This window comes from Heterodontus francisci, unplaced genomic scaffold, assembly GCF_036365525.1.
Source record: "Heterodontus francisci isolate sHetFra1 unplaced genomic scaffold, sHetFra1.hap1 HAP1_SCAFFOLD_50, whole genome shotgun sequence".
Classification (NCBI taxonomy): domain Eukaryota; kingdom Metazoa; phylum Chordata; class Chondrichthyes; order Heterodontiformes; family Heterodontidae; genus Heterodontus; species Heterodontus francisci.
The window spans coordinates 6,582,692-6,600,990 of record NW_027140867.1 but is presented as its reverse complement, the minus strand read 5'-3'; positions in this window follow the sequence as shown (position 1 = coordinate 6,600,990).

Here is an 18,299-nt window from a genome sequence, read left to right as displayed (position 1 = left end):
GTCCTCTGGTAATTGAATCCCCCACTCTGGGAAAAAGCCTCTTGCTATCCACCCTGTCTATACCTCTCATGATTTTGTACACCTCAATCAGGTCCCCCCTCAACCTCCGTCTTTCTAATGAAAATAATCCTAATCTGCTCAACCTCTCTTCATAGCTAGCGCCCTCCATACCAGGCAACATCCTGGTGAACCTCCTCTGCACCCTCTCCAAAGCATCCACATCCTTTTGATAATGTGGCGACCAGAACTGTACGCAGTATTCCAAATGTGGCCGAACCAAAGTCCTATACAACTGTAACATGACCTGCCAACTCTTATACTCAATGCCCCGTCCGATGAAGGAAAGCATGCCGTATGCCTTCTTGACCACTCTATTTACCTGCGTTGCCACCTTCAGGGAACAGTGGACCTGAACACCCAAATCTCTCTGGACATCAATTTTCCCCAGGACTTTTCCATTTACTGTATAGTTCACTCTTGAATTGGATCTTCCAAAATGCATCACCTCGCATTTGCCCTGATTGAACTCAATCTGCAATTTCTCTGCCCAACTCTCCAATCTATCTATATTCTGCTGTATTCTCTGACAGTCCCCTTCACTGTCTGCTACTCCACCAATCTTGGTGTCGTCTGCAAATTTGCTAATCAGTCCACCTATACTTTCCTCCAAATCATTAATGTATATCACAAACAACAGTGGTCCCAGCACGGATCCCTGAGGAACACCACTGGTCACACGTCTCCATTTTGAGAAACTCCCTTCTACTGCTGCTCTCTGTCTCCTGTTGCCCAGCCAGTTCTTTATCCATCTACCTAGTACACCTTGGACCCCAAGCGCCTTCACTTTCTCCATCAGCCTGCCATGGGGAACCTTATCAAACGCCTTACTGAAGTCCATGTATATGACATCGACAGCCCTTCCCTCATCAATCAACTTTGTCACTTCCTCAAAGAATTCTATTAAGTTGGTAAGACATGACCTTCCCTGCACAAAACCATGTTGCCTATCACCGATGAGCCCATTTTCTTCCAAATGGGAATAGATCCTATCCCTCAGTATCTTCTCCAGCAGCTTCCCTGCCACTGACGTCAGGCTCACCGGTCTGTAATTACCTGGATTATCCCTGCTACCCTTCTTAAACAAGGGGACAACATTAGCAATTCTCCAGACCTCCGGGACCTCACCCGTGTTTAAGGATGCTGCAAAGATATCTGTTAAGGCCCCAGCTATTTCCTCTCTCGCTTCCCTCAGTAACCTGGGATAGATCCCATCCGGACCTGGGGACTTGTCCACCTTAATGCCCTTTAGAATACCCAACACTTCCTCCCTCCTTATGCCGACTTGACCTAGAGTAATCAAACATCTGTTCCTAACCTCAACATCCGTCATGTCCCTCTCCTCGGTGAATACCGATGCAAAGTACTCGTTTAGAATCTCACCCATTTTCTCTGAGTCCAAGCATAACATTCCTCCTTTGTCCTTTAGTGGGCCAATCCTTTCTCTAGTTACCCTCTTTATTTATGAATAAAAGGCTTTGGGATTTTCCTTAACCCTGTTTGCTAAAGATATTTCATGACCCCTTTTAGCCCTCTTGATTCCTCGTTTCAGATTGGTCCGACATTCCCGATATTCTTTCAAAGCTTCGTCTTTCATCAGCCGCCTAGACCTTATGTATGCTTCCTTTTTCCTCTTAGCTACTCTCACAATTTCACCTGTCATCCATGGTTCCCTAATCTTGCCATTTCTATCCCTCATTTTCACAGGAACATGTCTCTCCTGCACGCTAATCAACCTCTCTTTAAAAGCCTCCCACATATCACATGTGGATTTACCTTCAAACAGCTGCTCCCAATCTACATTTCCCAGCTCCTGCCGAATTTTGGTATAGTTGGCCTTCCCCCAATTTAGCACTCTTCCTTTAGGACCACTCTCGTCTTTGTCCATGAGTATTTTAAAGCTTACGGAATTGTGATCACTATTCCCAAAGTAGTCCCCTACTGAAACTTCAACAACCTGGCCGGGCTCATTCCCCAACACCAGGTCCAGTATGGCCCCTTCCCGAGTTGGACTATTTACATACTGCTCTAGAAAACCCTCCTGGATGCTCCATACAAATTCTGCTCCATCGGGACCTCTAACACTAAGCGAATCCCAGTCAATGTTGGGAAAATTAAAATCTCCTATCACCACCACCCTGTTGCTCCTACATCTTTCCATAATCTGTTTACATATTTGTACCTCTATCTCACGCTCGCTGTTGGGAGGCCTGTAGTACAGCCCCAACATTGTTACCGCACCCTTCCTATTTCTGAGTTCTGTCCATATTGCCTCACTGCTCGAGTCCTCCATAGTGCCCTCCTTCAGCACAGCTGTGATATCCTCTTTGACCAGTAATGCAACTCCTCCACCCCTTTTACCTCCCTCTCTATCCCGCCTGAAGCATCGATATCCTGGGATATTTAGTTGCCAATCATGCCCTTCCCTCAACCAAGTCTCAGTAATAGCAATAACATCATACTCCCAGGTACTAATCCAAGCCCTAAGTTCATCTGCCTTACCTACTACACTTCTTGCATTAAAACAAATGCACCTCAGACCACCAGTCCCTTTTTATTCATCATCTGCTCCCTGCCTGCTCTTCCCCTTAGTCACACTGACTTCATTATCTAGTTCCTTACAGGCTTTTGTTACTACCTCCTTACTGTCAACTGACCTCAATTTGTTCTCATCCCCCTGCCACATTAGTTTAAACCCTCCCCAACAGCGTTAGCAAAAGCACCTCCAAGGACATTGGTTCCAGTCCGGCCCAGGTGTAGACCGTCCAATTTGTAATAGTCCCACCTCCCCCAGAACCGGTCCCAATGTCCCAAAAATCTGAACCCCTCCTTCCTGCACCATCTCTCAAGCCACGCATTCATCCTGACTATTCTTTCATTTTTACTCTGACTATCACGTGGCACTGGTAGTAATCCTGAGATTACTACCTCTGAGGTCCTACTTTTTAACTTGGCTCCTAACTCCCTAAACTCTGCATGTAGGACCTCATCCCGTTTTTTACCTATATCATTAGTGCCTATGTGCACAATGACAACTGGCTGTTCACCCTCCGCCTTTAGAATATTCTGCAGCCGATCTGAGACGTCCCTGACCCGTGCACCTGGGAGGCAACATACCATTCGGGAGCCTCGTTTTCGACCACAGAACCGCCTATCTACTCCCCTTACAATCGAATCCCCTACGACTATAGCCCTTCCACTCTTTTTCCCGCCCTTCGGAACAGCAGAGCCAGCCATGGTGCCATGGACCTGGCTACTGCTGCCTTCCCCTGGTGAGCCATCTCCCTCAACAGTATCCAAAACGGTATGCTTGTTTTGGAGGGAGATGACCGCAGGGGACTCCTGCGCTGCCTTCCTGCTCTTTCTCTGCCTTTTGGTCACCCATTCCCTTTCTCCCTCAGCAATCCTAATCTGCGGTGTGACCAATTCACAAAACGTGCTATCCACGACCTCCTCAGCATCGCGCATGCTCCAAAGTGAGTCCATCCGCAGCTCGAGAGCCGTCATGCGGTCTAACAAGAGCTGCAGCTGGACACACTTCCTGCACGTGAAGGAGTCAGGGTCATCAGCCATGTCCCTGAGCTCCCACATTGAGCAAGAGGAGCATGATACAGGTCTGAGATCTCCTGCCATTTTTAATCTTAAGTTTAAACTTAGTTAAATGAAAAAGGAACGAAAAGTTTTTACCAATCACAATAAATCCAGAGAAATTGAAAAAGCCTTACCTTATAAACACCCCACCGAGTCCTTTTTTTTTTGGTTAGAGGAGGAGGGCGGGTGGGAGACACTACAAGTGTGGTGTCTCGGGTTCAGAAACCGCCCAAATATATAGTGTTTTACTTACCCAGCAGCCCCCTGGCCTCCGCCGAAAAACAAAAGGAAATTAAATTTACTTTCAAACTGACCTTCCCAGCTGCTCACTCGCTCACACTCTGCTCCCGAAAAAGCTGCTGCACTGAAAGGAAAGTTATTTTAAACCGCCCAAATATATAGTGTTTTACTTACCCAGCAGCCCCCTGGCCTCCGCCGAAAAACAAAAGGAAATTAAATTTACTTTCAAACTGACCTTCCCAGCTGCTCACTCGCTCACACTCTGCTCCCGAAAAAGCTGCTGCACTGAAAGCTGAGGGACTGTTGCATTGTTGTTGATTCAGTACTGAGGGAGTGCTGCACTGTCAGAGGGTCAGTACAAAGTGTGTGCTGCATTGTTCTTGAGTCAGTACGGGAGAAATGCTGAACTCTCAGAGTGTCAGTTCTGAGGGAAAGCTGCATTCTCAGACTGTCAGTACTTTGGGAAAGCTGCATTGTTGCAGAGTCAGTTCTGAGGGAGCTCTGCACTCTCAGTGTCAGTACTGAGGCATTGCTGCACTGTTGGATGGTAAGTTCTGAAGGAGAGCTGCATTGTTGTTGAGTCAGTACTGAGGGAATGCTGCACTCTCAGAGTGTCAGTAGTGAGAGAGTGCTGCATGGTTTTTGAGTCAGTAATGAGCAGGCGCTGCACTCTTGGAGTGTAACTGTTGATGATTGCTGCACTGTCAGATTGACAGTACTGAGGGAGCACCATACTGTTGGAGAGTCAGTACTGAGGGAGTGCTGCACTATTGGAGGGTCAGTACTTAGGGAGTGTTGGATGGGCAATACTCTGGGAGAGCGATACTGTTGGAGGATCAGTACTGATGGAAAGCCATACTGCTGGAGGGTCAGAAATGAGGGCGTGCCGTACTGTTGGAGGGTCAGTACTGAGGGAGTGCTGCACTGTCGGATGATCAGTACTGAGGGACTGCTGCACTATTAGAGAGTCAGTGCTGACGGAGTGTTGCACTGTCAGAAAATCGTTACTAAGTGAAAGCTGCACTGCCAGAGGGTCTGTATTGAGGGAGTGCTGCACTGTCAGAAACTTGGTGATGCGGGATTGCCTTCCGTTAGAGGATCAGTACTGAGGGAGCGCTGCATTGTTGATGAGTCAGTACTGAGGGAGCACTGCACTCAGTATTGACGGATGCTGCACCATCAGATAGTCAGCACCGAGGGAGTGCCATACTGTTGGAGGGTCAGTACTGAGGGAGTGCCTTACTGTTGGAAGGTCAGTACTATTGGTTGGCCATACAGGTGGAGGGTCAGCACTGAGGGACTGCTGGACAGTGGGAGGAACAGTACTGAGGGTGTGCCGCACTGTCGGAGGGTCAGGTCTGAGGGACTGACATTTTGTCGGACGGTCAGTATTGTGGGAGTGCCATACCGTCGGATGGTCAGGACTGTGGTGGTGCCGTATTGTCGGAGGGTCAGTTCTGAGGGAGTGCGATAGTTGGAGGGTCAGTACTGAGGGAGTGCTGTGCTGTTGGAGGGTCAGCACTGAGGGTGTGCGGCACTGTCGGAGCATTCCGTACTGAGGGAGTGCTGCTCTGCTAGAGGGTCAGTACTGTGGCAGTGCTGCAATGTCAGAAATTCGGTACTGAGGCAGTGCTGCACTGTCGGATGATACGTATTGTGGGAGTGCTGCATATTTGGAGAGTCAGTAGTGAGGGAGTGCGACCCTGTTCGAGTGTCAGTATGAGGGTGTGTCGCACTGTCGGAGGGTCAGTACTGAGGGACAGACATTCTGTCGGAGGGTCAGTACTGAGGGAGTGCCATACTGCCGGATGGTCGGTACTGAGGTGGTGCTGTATTGTCGGAGGGTCAGTTCTGAGGCAGTGCGATACCTGGGTGGTCAGTACTGAGGGAGAGCTGCATTGTTGAAGGGTCAGTACTGAGGGTGTTCCATACTGTTGGAGGGTCAGTACTGAGGGAGTGCCATATTTGTGGAGGGTCAGTACTGAGAGGGTGCTGCACTGTCAGAGGATCCGTACTGAGGGAGTGCTGCACTTTCTGAGGATCAGTAGTGAGGGAGAGCTGCACTGTCAGAAAGTTGGTGATGAGGGAATGCTGCACTCTCAGAGTGCCAGTACTGTGTTAATGCTGCGGTGTCAGATGGTCAGTCCTGAAGAAATGCTGCACTTCAGCTGGTCAGTACTGAGGGAATGCTGCACTCTCAGAGTATCAGTACTGATGGAGTCCTGCATTGTTGTTGAGTTATTACTGAGGGAATGCTGCACTCTCAGAGTGTCAGTACTGATGGAGTGCTGCATTGTTGTTGAGTTATTACTGAGGGAACGCTACACCTTCTGAGGATCAGTAGTGAGGGAGAGCTGCACTGTCAGAAAGTTGGTGATGAGGGAATGCTGCACTCTCAGAGTGCCAGTACTGTGTGAATGCTGCGGTGTCAGATGGTCAGTACTGAGGAAATGCTGCACTTCAGCTGGTCAGTACTGAGGGAATGCTGCACTCTCAGAGTGTCAGTTCTGTGGGAGCGCTGCACTGTCAGAGGGTCAGTGATGAGGGAGTGCTGCACAGTAAGATGGTAAGTACTGAGGGAATGGCTCATTGTTGTTGAGTCAGTACTGAGGGAAAGCTGCATTCACAGACTGTCTGTACTGAGAGGGTGCTGCATTGTTGTTGAGTCTGTACTGTGGGAGCGCTGCAATCTCAGAGGGTCAGTACTGAGTGAGTGCTGCACTGTCGGATGGTCAGATCTGAAGGGTCGCTGCATTGTTGTTGAGTCAGTACTACGGCAGTGCTGCACTGTTGGAGGACCAGTACTGAGGGAGTTCTGCACTGTCATCAATTTGGTGATGAAGACTTGCCGACTGTTGGTGTCTCAGTACTGAGGGAGCGCTGCGTTGTTGTTGAGTCAGTTCTGAGGGAGTGCTGCGCTCTCACAGTTTCAGTACTGAGAGGTTGCTGCCCTAATAGATGGTTAGTATTGAGGGAGTGCGATACTGTCGGAGGGTCAGTACTGAGGGAGTGACATACTGTCGGATGGTCAGTACTGGTGGAGTGCCAGACTGATGCAGATTCACTACCGAGGGAGTGCCCTATTGTTGGAGACTGAGTACTGAGCGAGCGCTGCCCTGTCGGAGGATCAGTACTGAGGGATGCTGCACTGACAGGATGTTGGTGCTGATGGAGTGCTGCACTGTCTGAAGATCAGTACTGAGGGAATGCAGCACTCTGCGACGGTCAGTACTGAGGGAGTGATGCACTGTTGTTGAGTCAGTAATGAGGGAGCGCTGCACTCTCAGAGTGTCACTACTGTGGGAGTGCTGCACTGTCAGAAGGTCAGTACTGAGGGAGTGCTGCACCCTCTGAGTGACAGTACTGAGGGACTGTTGCATTGTTGTTGATTCAGTACTGAGGGAGTGCTGCACTGTCAGAGGGTCAGTACAAAGTGTGTGCTGCATTGTTCTTGAGTCAGTACGGGAGGAATGCTGAACTCTCAGAGTGTCAGTTCTGAGGGAAAGCTGCATTCTCAGACTGTCAGTACTGTGGGAAAGCTGCATTGTTGCAGAGTCAGTTCTGAGGGAGCTCTGCACTCTCAGTGTCAGTACTGAGGCATTGCTGCACTGTTGGATGGTAAGTTCTGAAGGAGAGCTGCATTGTTGTTGAGTCAGTACTGAGGGAATGCTGCACTCTCAGAGTGTCAGTTGTGAGAGAGTGCTGCATGGTTTTTCAGTCAGTAATGAGCAGGCGCTGCACTCTTGGAGTGTAACTGCTGATGATTGCTGCACTGTCAGATTGACAGTACTGAGGGAGTACCATACTGTTGGAGAGTCAGTACTGAGGGAGTGCTGCACTATTGGAGGGTCAGTACTTAGGGAGTGTTGCATGGTCAATACTGAGGGAGAGCGATACTGTTGGAGGATCAGTACTGATGGAAAGCCATACTGCTGGAGGGTCAGAAATGAGGGCGTGCCGTACTGTTGGAGGGTCAGTACTGAGGGAGTGCTGCACTGTCGGATGATCAGTACTGAGGGACTGCTGCACTATTAGAGAGTCAGTGCTGACGGAGTGTTGCACTGTCAGAAAGTCGTTACTAAGTGAAAGCTGCACTGCCAGAGGGTCTGTATTGAAGGAGTGCTGCACTGTCAGAAACTTGGTGATGCGGGATTGCCTTCCGTTAGAGGATCAGTTCTGAGGGAGCGCTGCATTGTTGATGAGTCAGTACTGAGGGAGCACTGCACTCAGTATTGACGGATGCTGCACCATCAGATGGTCAGCACCGAGGGAGTGCCATACTGTTGGAGGGTCAGTACTGAGGGAGTGCCTTACTGTTGGAGGGTCAGTACTATTGGTTGGCCATACAGGTGGAGGGTCAGCACTGAGGGACTGCTGGACAGTGGGAGGAACAGTACTGAGGGTGTGCCGCACTGTCGGAGGGTCAGGTCTGAGGGACTGACATTTTGTCGGACGGTCAGTATTGTGGGAGTGCCATACCGTCGGATGGTCAGGACTGTGGTGGTGCCGTATTGTCGGAGGGTCAGTTCTGAGGGAGTGCGATAGTTGGAGGGTCAGTACTGAGGGAGTGCTGTGCTGTTGGAGGGTCAGCACTGAGGGTGTGCGGCACTGTCGGAGCATTCCGTACTGAGGGAGTGCTGCTCTGCTAGAGGGTCAGTGCTGTGGCAGTGCTGCAATGTCAGAAATTCGGTACTGAGGCAGTGCTGCACTGTCGGATGATACGTATTGTGGGAGTGCTGCACATTTGGAGAGTCAGTAGTGAGGGAGTGCGACCCTGTTCGAGTGTCAGTATGAGGGTGTGTCGCACTGTCGGAGGGTCAGTACTGAGGGACAGACATTCTGTCGGAGGGTCAGTACTGAGGGAGTGCCATACTGCCGGCTGGTCGGTACTGAGGTGGTGCTGTATTGTCGGAGGGTCAGTTCTGAGGCAGTGCGATACTTGGGTGGTCAGTACTGAGGGAGAGCTGCATTGTTGAAGGGTGGGTACTGAGGGTGTTCCATACTGTTGGAGGGTCAGTACTGAGGGAGTGCCATATTTGTGGAGGGTCAGTACTGAGAGTGTGCTGCACTGTCAGAGGATCCGTACTGAGGGAGTGCTGCACTTTCTGAGGATCAGTAGTGAGGGAGAGCTGCACTGTCAGAAAGTTGGTGATGAGGGAATGCTGCACTCTCAGAGTGCCAGTACTGTGTGAATGCTGCGGTGTCAGATGGTCAGTACTGAGGAAATGCTGCACTTCAGCTGGTCAGTACTTAGGGAATGCTGCACTCTCAGAGTATCAGTTCTGTGGGAGCGCTGCACTGTCAGTGGGTCAGTGATGAGGGAGTGCTGCACTGTCAGAGGGTCAGTGATGAGGGAGTGCTGCACAGTAAGATGGTAAGTACTGAGGGAATGGCTCATTGTTGTTGAGTCAGTACTGAGGGAAGGCTGCATTCACAGACTGTCTGTACTGAGAGGGTGCTGCATTGTTGTTGAGTCTGTACTGTGGGAGCGCTGCAATCTCAGAGGGTCAGTACTGAGTGAGTGCTGCACTGTCGGATGGTCAGATCTGAAGGGTCGCTGCATTGTTGTTGAGTCAGTACTACGGCAGTGCTGCACTGTTGGAGGACCAGTACTGAGGGAGTTCTGCACTGTCATCAATTTGGTGATGAAGACTTGCCTACTGTTGGTGTCTCAGTGCTGAGGGAGCGCTGCGTTGTTGTTGAGTCAGTTCTGAGGGAGTGCTGCACTCTCACTGTTTCAGTACTGAGAGGTTGCTGCCCAAATAGATGGTTAGTATTGAGGGAGTGCGATACTGTCGGAGGGTCAGTACTGAGGGAGTGACATACTGTTGGAAGGTCAGTACTGAGGGAATACGATGCTGTTGGAGTGTCAGTACGGATGGTTTTCCATACCGGTGGAGGGCCAGTACTGAAGGAGTGCTGCACAGTCAGATGATCAGTACTGAGGAAGTGCTGCACTGTTAGAGGGTCAGTATAGAGTGAGCGCTGCACTGTTGGAGGGTCAGTACTGAGGGAATGCTACACACTCAGAGTGTCAATACTGGGTGAGTGCTGCAGTGCCAGATCGTCAGTACTGAGGGAATGCTGCATTGTTGTTGAGTCAGCACTGAGGGAACGCTGCACCCTCCGAGTGTAAGTCCTGAAGGAGTGCTGCATTGTTTTTGATTCAGTACTGAGGGAGTGCTGCACTGTCAGATGGTCAGTTCTGAGGGAGTGCTGCACTGTTAGAGGGTCAGTACTGAGTGAGTCCTGCACTGTTAGAGGGTCAATACTAAGTGAGTGCTGCACTGTCAGAAAGCTGGAGATGAGGGAGTGCCATACTGTCGGAGGATCATTGCTGAGGGAGTGCCATACTGCTGGATGGTCAGTAATGATGGAGTGCCATACTGCTGAGGGTCAGTACTGAGGGAGTGCTGCACTGTCAGAGGATCAGTACAGAGGGGGTGCTATTCTTTCGAAGGGTCAGTACTGAGGGAGTGCCATACTGTCAGAAGATCAGTAATGAGGGAGTGCTATACTGCAGGAGTGTCAGTATTGAGGGAGTGCCAGACTGATGGTGGGTCAGTAATGAGGGAGTGCCAGACCGTTGGAGCATCAGTACTGAGGGAGTGTAATACTGTTGGAGTGTCAGTATTGAGGGAGTATCATACTATTGGTGGGTCAGTGCTGAGGAAGTGCCATACTGGTGGAGGGTCAGTACTGAGGGAGTGCTATACTGTAGGAGTATCAGTATTGAGGGAGTGCCAGACTGATGGTGGGTCAGTAATGAGGGAGTGCCAGACCGTTGGAGCTTCAGTACTGAGGGAGTGTAATACTGTTGGAGTGTCAGTATTGAGGGAGTATCATACTATTGGAGGGTCAGTGCTGAGGGAGTGCCATACTGGTGGAGGGTCAGTACTGAGGGAGTGCTGCACTGTCAGAGAATCAGTAATGAGGGAGCACTGCACTGTTAGAGAGTGATTGCTGAGGGAGTGTTGCACTGTCAGAAAGTCGGTACTTAGGGAGCGCTGCACTGCCAGAGGGTCAGTATTGATGGAGTGCTGCACTGTCGAAGGATCAGTACTGAGGCAATGTTGCACTCTCAGAAAGTTGGTGATGAGTGAGTGATGCACTGTTGGAGGATCAGTACTGAGGGAATGCTGCACTGTCAGATGCTCAGTACTGAGGAAATGCTGCTCTCTCAGATTGTCAGTACTGAGGGAGCGTTGCATTGCTGTTGAGTCAGTACTGAGAGAGTGCTGTATTCTCAGAGTGTTAGTATTGAGGGATGCTGACTGCCAGCGGATCAGTACTGAGGGAATATTGTATTGTTGTTGTGTCAGTACTGAGGGAGCGCTGATCTCTCAGAGTGTCAGTATTGAAGGAGTGATGCACTGTCGGAGGAAAAAGTACTGATGGAGTGCCATACTGATGGATGGTCAGTGCTGAGGGAGTGCCAGACTGGTGGAGGGTCAGTACTGAGGGAGTGCTGCACTGCTATAGAGTGAGTGCTGAGGGACTGTTGCACTGTTGGAGGGACAGTAATGAGGGAGTGCCTTACTGGTGGAGGGTCAGCACTGATGGAGTGCCATATTGGTAGAGGGTCAGTAATGATGGAGTGCTGCACTGTCAGAGGGTCAGATCTGAGGGAGTGCTGCAACCTCAAAATGTCAGTACTGAGGGATTTCTGCATTGATGTTGAGTCTGAACTGAGTGAGTGCTGCACTGTCAGATGGTCTGTTGCAAAGGAGCGCTGCATTTTTGTTCAGTCTGTACTGAGGGACTGCTGCACTCTCAGAGTGTCAGTACTGTGCAAGCACGGCATTGTTGTTGAGTATGTACTGAGGGAGCGCTGCATTCTCAGAGCGTTAGTATTGAGGGATGCTGACTGCCAGCGGGTCAGTACTGAGGGAGTGTTGCATTTTTGTTAAGTGAGTACTGAGGGAGCGCTGTACTCTCAGAGTGTCAGTACTGAGGGAGTGCTGCAGTGTCAGAGGTTCAGTACTGAGGGAGTGCCACACTGTCGGAGCATCAGTACTGAGGGAGTGCCATACTGTCGGAGGATCAGTACTGATGGGGTGTCATACTGCTGGATGGTCAGTAATGAGGGAGTGCCATACTGTTGGAGGGTCAGTACTGAGGGTTTATCATAATATTGGAGGGACAGGACTGAAGGAGAGACATACTAGTGGAGGTTCAGTACTGAGGGAGTGCTGTACTGTCGGAGGATCAGTGCTGAGGGAGTGTTGCACTGCCAGAGGTTCGAGATTGAGGGAGTGCTGCACTGTCGGAGGATCAGTACTGAGGGATTGCTGCTCTTTCAGAGTGTCAGTACAGAGGCAGTGCTGCACTGTCAGAAGGTCAGTACAAAGGGAGGGCTGCACTGCCAGATTGACAGTACTGAGGGAGTGCTGCACTGTCGGAGGATCAGTATTGAGGGAGTGCTGCACTGTTAGGGAGTCAGTACTGAGGGAGTGCTGCACTGTTAGAGAGTCGGTACAGAGGGAGTGCCGCACTGTCGGAGAATCAGTATTGAGGGAGTGCTGCACTTTTGGCGTGTCAGTACTGAGGAAGTGCTGCACTGTTGGAGCGTCAGCACTGAGGGAGTGCCAAACTGTCGGAGGATCAGTACTGTGGGAGTGCCATACAGTCAGAGGGTCAGTTCTGATGGTGGGCCATTCTTTTGGAGGGCCAGTACTGTGGGAGCTCTGCCCTGTCAGATGGTCAGCACTGAGGGAGTGCCATCCTGTCGGAGGGACATTATTGAGTGAGTGCTGCACGGTCGGAGGATCAGTACTGCGGGAGTGTCGTACTGTTGTCGGGTCAGTACTGAGCGAGTGCCGTTCTGGTGGAGAGTCAGCATTGAGGGAATGCACTCTTGGATGGTTAGTACTAAGGGAGTGCCTCACTGTTAGAGGGTCAGGGTCACTACTGAGGGAACGCTGCATTCTCAGAGTGTTGAGGGATGCTGACTGCTAGCGGGTCAGTACTGAGGGAGTGTTGCATTGTTGTTGAGTCAGTACTGAGGGAATGCTGCACTCTCAGAGTGTCAGTACTGAGGGAGTGCTGCACTGTCAGATGGTCTGTACGGAAGGACTGTCACACTGCCGGAGTGTCAGTTCTAAGCGAGTGTCATACTTTCGGAGGTTCAGTACTCAGGGAATGCTGCACTGTTGGACGGTCAGTACTGATGGAGTGCCATACTGGTGGAGGGTCAGTACTGAGGGAATGCTGCACTGTCGGAGGATAAGCACTGAGGGAATACTGCACTGTTAGAGGGTCAGTACTGCCCCACTGCCTTGTGGGCGTCTCGGGAGAGACCAAGGCTAAGGGAGTAAACCCTAACAGAAAATCCGGAGCGGAACCCCGTAGGCGGTCATGTGTCACCTTTGGCATGTTTCCGGCAGTCCCTGAAGCCATACTGGTGCCAAACGTCGTGTCCTGCACTCCTTTGGACCCCACCAGAAAGGCCGAGAGGGGGGTTTTGACGACTGGGCAACTCTCAACCTCCATAAATTTGCCCAGGCATGCGCCATGGAGAGGTCACTCCATAGTTGCCTCACAGCGACTGAAACAACACGGAAGGCAGCAGTTACGGGTTATAAGTCCAGATAAATTGGCGTAGAAACTGGGCGCCACGGGTTGCCTTTGTCGGTGGGAGAGGTCATTGCACCTCACTGGACAGCTACCGCCCGCCTCAAACCGGGCAGCCCCCGGTCAATAAGGTTCTGTCCCGCCACAGTCTGCCTGCTTCATTGGGTGCTTGGAGCTCAGGGTCATTGCCCGAAAGGTGGACTGACACACCGCACCAAACAACATGAAAAAAGGAAAGAAGGTACCAGCCCTTCGCTTTGCAAGCTGGAACGTCAGAACTATGTGTCCTGGCCTGTCGGAAGACCTTACACAAATCAACGATTCTCGGAAGACCGCCATCATTAACAACGAGCTCAGTAGACTCAATGTGGACATTGCAGCACTTCAGGAGACTCGCCTCCCCGCGAGTGGCTCTCTAGCAGAGCAAGACTACACCTTCTTCTGGCAGGGCAGGGATCCTGAAGAACCAAGACAGCATGGAGTGGGCTTCGCCATCAGAAACTCCTTGCTCAGCATGATAGAGCCTCCCTCAAATGGCTCGGAACGCATACTGTCCATCCGACTGCTCACCACCTCTGGTCCAGTACACCTACTCAGCATCTATGCTCCAACACTCTGTTCCGCACCTGAAGCTAAAGACCAGTTCTATGAACAACTCCATAACATCATTAGCAGCATCCCCAACACCGAACACCTATTCCTGCTGGGGGACTTTAATGCCAGGGTTGGGGCCGACCATGACTCATGGCCCTCCTGCCTTGGGCGCTATGGCTTTGGAAGGATGAATGAGAACGGGCAGAGACTGCTTGAGTTGTGTACCTATCATAACCTCTGCATCACCAACTCGTTCTTTCACACTAAACCCTGTCACCAGGTTTCATGGAGGCACCCAAGATCACGTCGTTGGCACCAGCTAGACCTCATTGTCACAAGGCGAGCCGCCTTAAACAGTGTTCAAATCACACGCAGCTTCCACAGTGCGGACTGCGACACCGACCACTCCCTGGTGTGCAGCAAGGTTAGACTCAGACCAAAGAAGTTGCATCATTCCAAGCAGAAGGGCCACCCGCGCATCAACACGAGCAGAATTTCTCACCCACAGCTGTTACAAAAATTTCTAAATTCAATTTTAACAGCCCTTCAAAACACTCCCACAGGGGATGCTGAGACCAAGTGGGCCCACATCAGAGACGCCATCTATGAGTCAGCTTTGACCACCTACGGCAAAAGTGCGAAGAGAAATGCAGACTGGTTTCAATCTCATAATGAAGAGCTGGAACCTGTCATAGCCGCTAAGCGCATTGCACTTTTGAACTACAAGAAAGCCCCCAGCGATTTAACATCCGCAGCACTTAAAGCAGCCAGAAGTACTGCACAAAGAACAGCTAGGCGTTGCGCAAACGACTACTGGCAACACCTATGCAGTCATATTCAGCTGGCCTCAGACACCAGAAACATCAGAGGAATGTATGATGGCATGAAGAGAGCTCTTGGGCCAACCATCAAGAAGATCACCCCCATCAAATCTAAATCGGGGGACATAATCACTGACCAACGCAAACAGATGGACCGCTGGGTTGAGCACTACCTAGAACTGTACTCCAGGGAGAATGCTGTCACTGAGACTGCCCTCAATGCAGCCCAGCCTCTACCAGTCATGGATGAGCTGGACATACAGCCAACCAAATCGGAACTCAGTGATGCCATTGATTCCCTAGCCAGCGGAAAAGCCCCTGGGAAGGACAGCATTACCCCTGAAATAATCAAGAGTGCCAAGCCTGCTATACTCTCAGCACTACATGAACTGCTATGCCTGTGCTGGGACGAGGGAGCAGTACCCCAGGACATGCGCGATGCCAACATCATCACCCTCTATAAAAACAAAGGTGACCGCGGTGACTGCAACAACTACCGTGGAATCTCCCTGCTCAGCATAGTGGGGAAAGTCTTTGCTCGAGTCGCTCTGAACAGGCTCCAGAAGCTGGCCGAGCGCGTCTACCCTGAGGCACAGTGTGGCTTTCGTGCAGAGAGATCGACTATTGACATGCTGTTCTCCCTTCGTCAGATACAGGAGAAATGCCGTGAACAACAGATGCCCCTCTACATTGCTTTCATTGATCTCACCAAAGCCTTTGACCTCGTCAGCAGACGTGGTCTCTTCAGACTACTAGAAAAGATCGGATGTCCACCAAAGCTACTAAGTATCATCACCTCATTCCATGACAATATGAAAGGCACAATTCAACATGGTGGCTCCTCATCAGAGCCCTTTCCTATCCTGAGTGGTGTGAAACAGGGCTGTGTTCTCGCACCCACACTTTTTGGGATTTTCTTCTCCCTGCTGCATTCACATGCGTTCAAATCCTCTGAAGAAGGAATTTTCCTCCACACAAGATCAGGGGGCAGGTTGTTCAACCTTGCCCGTCTAAGAGCGAAGTCCAAAGTACGGAAAGTCCTCATCAGAGAACTCCTCTTTGCTGACGATGCTGCTTTAACAACTCACACGGAAGAATGCCTGCAGAGTCTCATCGACAGGTTTGCGTCTGCCTGCAATGAATTTGGCCTAACCATCAGCCTCAAGAAAACGAACATCATGGGGCAGGATGTCAGAAATGCTCCATCCATCAATATTGGCGACCACGCTCTGGAAGTGGTTCAAGAGTTCACCTACCTAGGCTCAACTATCACCAGTAACCTGTCTCTAGATGCAGAAATCAACAAGCGCATGGGTAAGGCTTCCACTGCTATGTTCAGACTGGCCAAGAGAGTGTGGGAAAATGGCGCACTGACACGGAACACAAAAGTCCGAGTGTATCAGGCCTGTGTCCTCAGTACCTTGCTCTACGGCAGCGAGGCCTGGACAACGTATGCCAGCCAAGAGCGACGTCTCAATTCATTCCATCTTCGCTGCCTTCGGAGAATACTTGGCATCAGGTGGCAGGACTATATCTCCAACACAGAAGTCCTTGAAGCGGCCAACATCCCCAGCTTATACACACGACTGAGTCAGCGGCGCTTGAGATGGCTTGGCTATGTGAGCCGCATGGAAGATGGCAGGATCCCCAAAGACACATTGTACAGTGAGCTCGCCACTGGTATCAGACCCACCGGCCGTCCATGTCTCCGTTATAAAGACGTCTGCAAACGCGACATGAAATCGTGTGACATTGATCACAAGTCGTGGGAGTCAGTTGCCAGCATTCGCCAGAGCTGGCGGGCAGCCATAAAGACAGGGCTAAATTGTGGCGAGTCGAAGAGACTTAGTAGTTGGCAGGAAAAAAAGACAGAGGCGCAAGGGGAGAGCCAACTGTGCAACAGCCCCAACAAACAAATTTCTCTGCAGCACCTGTGGAAGAGCCTGTCACTCCAGAATTGGCCTTTATAGCCACTCCAGGCGCTGCTTCACAAACCACTGACCACCTCCAGGCGCGTATCCATTGTCTCTCGAGATAAGGAGGCCCAAAAGAAGAGGGTCAGTACTGAGGGAGTGTTGCACTGTCAGAAAATCGGTACTGAAGGAGTGCCAGACTGTCGGACGATCAGTACTGTGGGAGTGCTGTACTGTCAGAGGGTCAGTTCTGATGGTGGGCCATTCTTTTGGAGGGCCAGTACTGAGGGAGCACTGCCCTGTCAGACGGTCAGCACTGAGGGAGTGCCATCCTGTCGGAGGGTCAGTATTGAGTGAGTGCTGCACTGTCAGAGGATCAGTACTGCGGGAATGTCGTACTGTTGTCGGTACAGTACTGAGCGAGTGCCGTTCTGGTGGAGAGTCAGCATTGAGGGAGTGCTGCACTCTTGGATGGTTAGTATTAAGGGAGCGCCTCACTGTTAGAGGGTCAGGGTCACTACTGAGGGAGCGCTGCATTATCAGATTGTTCGTATTGAGGGATGCTGACTGCCAGCGGGTCAGTACTGAGGGAGTGTTGCATTGTTGTTGAGTCAGTACTGAGGGAATGCTGCACTGTCGGAGGTTCAGCACTGAAGGAGTGCCATACTGTCGGAGGGTCAGAACTGAGGGAGTGCAATACTGTCGGAGGCTCTGTACTGCGGGAGTGCAATACTGTTGGAGGGTCAGTTCTGATGGAGTTCTGCAATGTTATAGGGTCAGCACTGAGGGACTGTTGCACTGTCAGAAAGTCGGTACTGAGGGAGTGCTGCACTGTCGGAGGGTCAGTACTGAGGTAGTGGTGCACTTTTGGAGCATCAGTCCTGAGGGAGTTCTGCAGCGTCAGATGGTCAGAACTGATGGAGTGCTGAATTGTTGTTCAGTCAGTACTGAGGGGGCGCTGCATTCCCAGTACTGAGGGACCGCTGCACTGTCAGAATGTCAGTACTGAGGGAGTATCATACAATTGGAGGGTTAGTACTGAGGGTCAGCCATACTGTCGGAGGGTCAGTACTGAGGGAGTGCCAGACTGTTACAGGGTCAGTAATGAGGGAGAGCCATCCTGTCAGAAGATCAGTACTGAGGGAGTGACATACTGATGGACGGTCAGTACTGAGGAAGTGCCAGACATTTAGAGGGTCAGTACTGAGGGAGAGCCATCCTGTCAGAAGATCAATAATGAGGGAGTGCCATACTGTGGGTGGGTCAGTACTGAGGGACTGCCATACTGATGGAGCTTCAGTACTGAGGGTGTGCCAGACTGTTGGAGGGTCAGTACTGAGGGAGCTCTCTGCTTATGGTGGGTCAGTATTGAGGGAGTATCATACTATTGGGGGGCCAGACTGAGGGGCAGCCACACTGATGGAGGGTCAGCACTGAGGGAATGCTACAATGTCGGAGGATCAGTCCTGAGGGAGTGCTGCACTGTTAGAGAGTCAGTGCTGAGGGAGAC